General features: G+C 43.5%; 1 long non-coding RNA gene across 1 annotated transcript; it reads left to right on the top strand.

Moving 5' to 3' along the window:
- Window positions 1-3197: 3197 nt before the first annotated feature.
- LOC124666635 lies at window positions 3198-5565 on the top strand. The gene is made up of 2 exons (XR_006990966.1): window positions 3198-3829; window positions 4126-5565. It is a non-coding gene; the product is annotated as an uncharacterized LOC124666635 (long non-coding RNA).
- Window positions 5566-6038: the final 473 nt, after the last annotated feature.

The raw sequence follows: 6038 nt of genomic DNA, 5'->3' as shown, positions 1-6038 counted from the left end.
ACTCCCCTCCGTATCCAATTTCAGAATATTTATGCCAGATCAAGGAGGAAGAACAAAACCGTCGCAGCCGCGATCCTCAACGACAGCTGGGTTGCTGACCCGGGCCAGAATTTCCCGGCCACTCGCTACCCGCGTTTGTTGATCTCTGGTGTATCACGCAATCTCTCGTTTTGAGTCCAGGCACGCCGGACTCCATACGGTGGATTCTCACAGCGGACGGCGTCTACTCCTCTGCCTCGGCCTATCGTCTGCTCTTCGAGGGAAGAACGTTCTCCCCAGCGCCGGAGATGATCTCGGTCTCCTTGGGCCCCGGCCAAGTGCAAATTTTTCCTTTGGCTGTTGCTCCACAATCGCCTTTGGTGTGCTGACCGCCTCCAACGCCGACGTTTGCCCAATGCTTACTTCTGTCCTCTTTGCCTCGAAGCTTGGAGACTTCACGAAGACCTCTTTTTCGAATGCCCTTTCACCAGGAGGATTTGGGCGGCGGTGGCTAACTGGACGAACTGCTCCTCCCTCGCTCCTCCATACTGGGAAGCAGCGACAACGCCTCAAGACATCTGGCAACTCATGATGCAGCACTCCACCGCTACGCACAAGAAAGGGCTGAGTTCGCTCTTCACGCTGGTATGCTGGAATGTTTGGAAGGAACGGAATGCGAGAATTTTTCGTCTCAAATCAGCAAACTTTCAGCTGATCATTGCCTGGATCCGTGATGAGGCGCGCCAATGGAGCTTCGCCAACGCTAAGGCTCTTAGAAAGCTGCTTTTCGAGCCCCCTTGATCACCGGGCGGCTCCTTTCTCCTTTTTCCTTTTTCTCTGGCCTTCCCTGCCCTATTCGATCGTGTAGTTGCACATCGATGGGTCACTTGTAAAGTTTTTCCCCCTGCTAATCAATGAAATCCAGCGTGCTGGTTATTTCAAAAAAAAAAAAGATACATCATATTCGTAATCACATTTAATATCAACATATGGTTCTTTTTTTCTATATGATTCTTTCTCCATTAAGGATAGATCGGAGATTAGAGTCTGGGATGCCGTTAGCACTACCTGCGCGAGACCATGGCGGTCCATGGCGCTGCGTCAGAGAGATAGTAGGAAGAGTGGAGAAGGAGAGAGGAGCGGTTAAGATGAAGATAGAGGTAGAGATGTGATTTTTTTCGCACAGAGGGCCGTAGGTAGTGGAGCCACTAAAGTTGTCACACGATCCAGACGGACGGTCGTGCGCCGGTGTGTCTCATCCCTCTCATGATACATTTTCCAACATAAGGGCAACTCCAACATCCACGCATAAATCTGATGCGCTATATTGCGTTTGCGTAACGCCGTAACCCGACACAATGCACAACTCCAGCGTGACCTTCATCGAAGGCGGCATTTTGCAGCGCACGGAAAGGAGCGGATAGCCCTTTACCACACGCTGCAAATTAAGCGTGTGACGCCCCGATACAATAAAAAATTCTAGTTATTATTACATCCCAAGCAAATACAACAAACTTGTTGGTCAACAATAGAATAAATTGGGTTTCAACAATACAACAAATTGTGTTTCAACAATACAACAAACATACAAATAAGTAGACACTAATTTTGTTGTCCATTCCATTTCCACCACTCATCGATGAGATCATGTTGAAGCCTATGCATCATGCACCTCATTGCACATGGTCGAATGATACGATGCAATGAAACACGACATCCTCTCTTCTCTCCTCCACACTTGCACGAAAACCCCCATCAAGTCATAGTAGGAGTAGTCTACATCTTTGCCACGATCGTCCTCTATGATCATGTTATGCATGATGAAACAAGCGCTCATGATGTACTAAAGGCACTATTGATCCCAAAATCAAGCCGATCCACTCACAATACTAAATTGGGCTTGCAAAATCCCAAATACTCTCTTCACATCTTTCCTAGCCACCACTTGCGTATTGTGAAATTTGAGTTGTTTCTTACATGAGGGTTTGTGAACCGGCTTCACCAATGCTTACCACCTTAGGTAGATGTCATCGGCAAGTTAGTATACATATTGGTATTTCTGGCCATTTGCTTAAAACTCCACATGTGGACCTTGACCTTCACACAATGTAATCCTTGTCATAAGTGGTGACCGTTGAAGAACATTGAGGCCATTGCACCACTCGGGCATTCCGAAGAATGCATGCCAAATCCAAGTCTCGTGATCGGCCACAGCTCCAAGGATTATAACGGAATCCTTTTCTACGCTTTGAATTGTCCATGCCATGTCACATGACAATTCTTCCAACTCCAGTGCATAGAATCAATTGAGACAAGCATACCTGAAAACCCGCGAGACTTGTTCACCTCCAAAAGCCTAGCCGTGTTTTCAGCATTGGGGGCTATCAAATATGCGGAGCCAAACACTTGCACAATGGATACAACAAAGCTCTACACACATGATAGCTTGAATCTCACCCATAGCAAAGTTGTCATCAACTAGATCCGTCGGAATATCGTATGCCAACATACGCAAGGTGGAGGTCACCTTCTGATAGGTGTTATGCCCAAGTTCTCCCGTGGCATTCCTCCTTTTCTAAAAAACCGATGATACACTACAACAAAAACATGCAGTAGAGACATTTTGCTAGAGGCACTTTCCACTATGTCTCCTAAATTCTAATGCAATTTGTTATAGAGGTATTAAGAGAGACACTTTAGAGAATGCCTTAGCGGAAGAGACATCTACCTAGAGACATTCTCCAAAGTGTCTCTTAACATGCTTATAAAGACACTCTAAGAGACATTTTTTAGATTGACTCAACCGTAGAAACATTTTATTGTAGACAATCCTCATAATGTCTCTTGGCACACTCGAGATACACATTGTAGAATTCTTTAAAAGTGAGATGTATAACACAACCACTATAGGACAATCATTTAATACAAAGTTGGAGAAGCTTCAAAATATATCACAGTACAAGTTTCCAAATATGAAGTAGAAAATATAAACTTACTATGTACGTAAATCGTGGAACATAGGTGACTATGTAAAATGTAAAACATCTATAGCAACATCATTTTTTGAATATGCAAAAAAAAATTCTGGAAAGTTCTCTTACTACATCGAAAGATGGAGCACCGCACCAAACACAATGGCCCAATAGCCGCAGCCGCAACCGCAACACATAGCCCGCACATGGCCGGGCGTCCGCAGTACCCGTCACACACAGCCCCACCTTCTCCTCAACCTCAACTCAGAAGGAACTGCCGATCTATCCGCCACCAGCCCGCCGCCCCTCCCCATATCCTGCAGTACCCGTATCCCGCCGCCACCGTGAGAGCAGCAAGGGGCAGCGCCATAGCCAAAGCCGGCTGCCTTCCTCGACTCCACCGTCGAGGCTACCGCCGTGACTCCGTGGGGCGGTTCAGCGCCGTGTCGGCCTCCTTCCTATCCTGCCGGGCCCCGCTGGTCGGTCTCCTCCTGGACGAGCTCTCCGACGAGGCCGCACCTCCTCCTCGTCCGGCGCGGGCGGCAGCGGGGGCTTATCCTACGGAGGGAACACCATATTGCACTCTATTCTCCACACACACGTACATTCCCCTGACCTATCAACTCTTTGTTTCTTCTTGACCAGGTCTCTCATCCGCCAACGACCACGGGCTATTGGGGCGGATACTGGCTCTTAGAATCCCTACCCTCTCCTGAACCTATTCCTCTAATTTCCCGTTCAGTTATAGCCCCAAATTCTCTAATTTTCTCTTGCTTTTGGATTTCAGGTTGTGGTTCTGCTGGGACTCTTCTACCTCCGCTCCAGGTTCAGGTCGCCGGCCACGCGACCGCAGAGGAGCTGCTCCAGATTCGACTGCAGTTTAGTGCTCTCGCTCTCACTCTGTTGATTGCTACTAATATTCATATAATAAAACTCTAGAGACATATGGCTTTAAGTCCACTTTTATCTGTTGTTATCGTGTAAGTACATCTGGTAGTCAAGCCCTCATGCCTAAGCTTAGTATTTAAGCTAACATTTCCAAAACTTGATTTGGCTGCTCGGTTGCATCTCTATCTCTACTTGGCAAAATTGGATTAGCACTATACCTCACCAAATTTTCAATAGTATATATATGGTCCCGTACTGATCTAACTCTGTGCATATTTCCTGCTAGAGATCAAGCTTCATATGTTAGGCGCAAGGTATCATGTATTCGTGTAATGCAATATATGTACGCAGGTGAGGTCCATCTTTGCTCATCCCCAATTTCACTAGGGAAGCCAACATACAGCTTCTGGTAATCCAATGCCTACCAATTATTTTGGATCTCCAGTATGAAGGCCTTCCAATTAACACTTCCGTTTTTGTTCTACCAAATAGTAAAAAAAATACTCTATTATACATCAAGTTATATGACGTGCAGATCGGAACTTTGATGAATAGATACACAGATCCAACTAATGATCCATTATCAGTGCACACCATCAGTTTGATGAATTGTTTGACCAAACTGCATCGATTAAGAAAAGCTTGCCTAGACATCTGTTGCAGCATTGGCCAGGACTCTATGCTCAGCTCTGCTGCCAACAAGTAAGTGTGGAGCTCAAGCAGGTTGCTCAATGCTTGCCTCTTTCCTAACAGAGTTAAAATTATGTTGGGTGGCGGAGTTAAGCTTTTGCTATGTTATCCTGCGGAATTAATTTACGAAGCATATAGCCAGGTTAGTACATCTAATGTCCGTGGAGACTACAAGAGAAGAATTTACATCCAGACTGAAATCAATAGTGGGAAAGTTCAGTAAGATATATACAATCTCGACACCCATGGTTTCTCCAGTTATTGCGTAGTCTTTGTTTCTTACTTCTCTATGCAACCAACTTCGGCTTACAAAAGGTAATATTTTGTATAGACCATAGTAACAACTTATTATTTAGTTGTTGCTTGGTGTTTGTGGCCCACAACCAATTTCTGGAGATTAAAAGTACCATAGCATTATACATATTGTAGTCATGCACTATTTATGGTGTGACAATCCATGTAAATAGGATTTGATCAGTTTGGATTCAGTTTCATGCTAATAAGTTACCAATATAAACATATATTTGGTATCATCAATGTTTAGAAGCTTCACAGCAGGTTTCTTAAGAAGTCGCACCATTACAAATGAAATGAGTATATCCTTACTACTATTGTTTTAAGCGATTCTAAGATTTGCTAGCCCATGGAGTGCCCGGGTTGATGATAGTAATGATAATTTCTTTGAATTTGTGATAGGGGGAATACATATTTCTATATCAGCGGTTGGCTCTTTGACGAAAGTGGCATTGGTTCGGTGGCTCCAAGGTCTCTGAATTTTATATGTTGGTTGGCAACAATAGCTCGGAAGGGAACTCTATAGTGTTTGGTCACATGGTATAATGGTGTGTAGTATTAAGACTATGTCGTTTGATTTTTGTGATGTTGTATAGCAGAGAGAAGTTAGTTGTGATTTTTTTTCTTCAGTTCTTTTTTTTAATGGGCATCTAGCTGGCACACTCTGGTGTCAATATTTTATTTGTAATACTAATGTCTTTATCTACATTTAGTGAAATCCCAGTGAATAAGAGTAAGTATATTTTGTTCCTATGTCATTTAATTTGTATGTGTATTATGTTATTGAATCTCGGTAGTGTAATTTTTAGAGAGCAAATGTTTTGATCTAAGTAAAGGCATAAAAGAATGTCTCTATGATGTCGCTCTGGAGACTTGTTAAGATACCTCTATAGGGACTATATATGCGCCTAAAAATGCCATTACCAGATATTCAAAAAGGACAAAATCTATGTCTCTACACAGTGTGAGATATATTTCTATAGACAAAACAATATGCCTTTATTCAATGTCTCTACATTTCTAGAGATGGATACGTTGCCACACCAAAATGTTTGTATTAATGTTAGAGACAAGCTTAAATGCCGCAAGAAAGTGCCTCTATACCTATACATACACTTTCGAAGTGTATCTTTGAAATGCCTCTATGTGTGTACATACAAAACCTGGTGTCTTTACGAAGTGACCATATATCATTTATAAACATTTTTCAAAATG

Source organism: Lolium rigidum, chromosome 6, assembly GCF_022539505.1.
Source record: "Lolium rigidum isolate FL_2022 chromosome 6, APGP_CSIRO_Lrig_0.1, whole genome shotgun sequence".
Classification (NCBI taxonomy): Eukaryota; Viridiplantae; Streptophyta; class Magnoliopsida; order Poales; family Poaceae; genus Lolium; species Lolium rigidum.
This window is presented reverse-complemented; position numbering and strand designations above follow the sequence as displayed.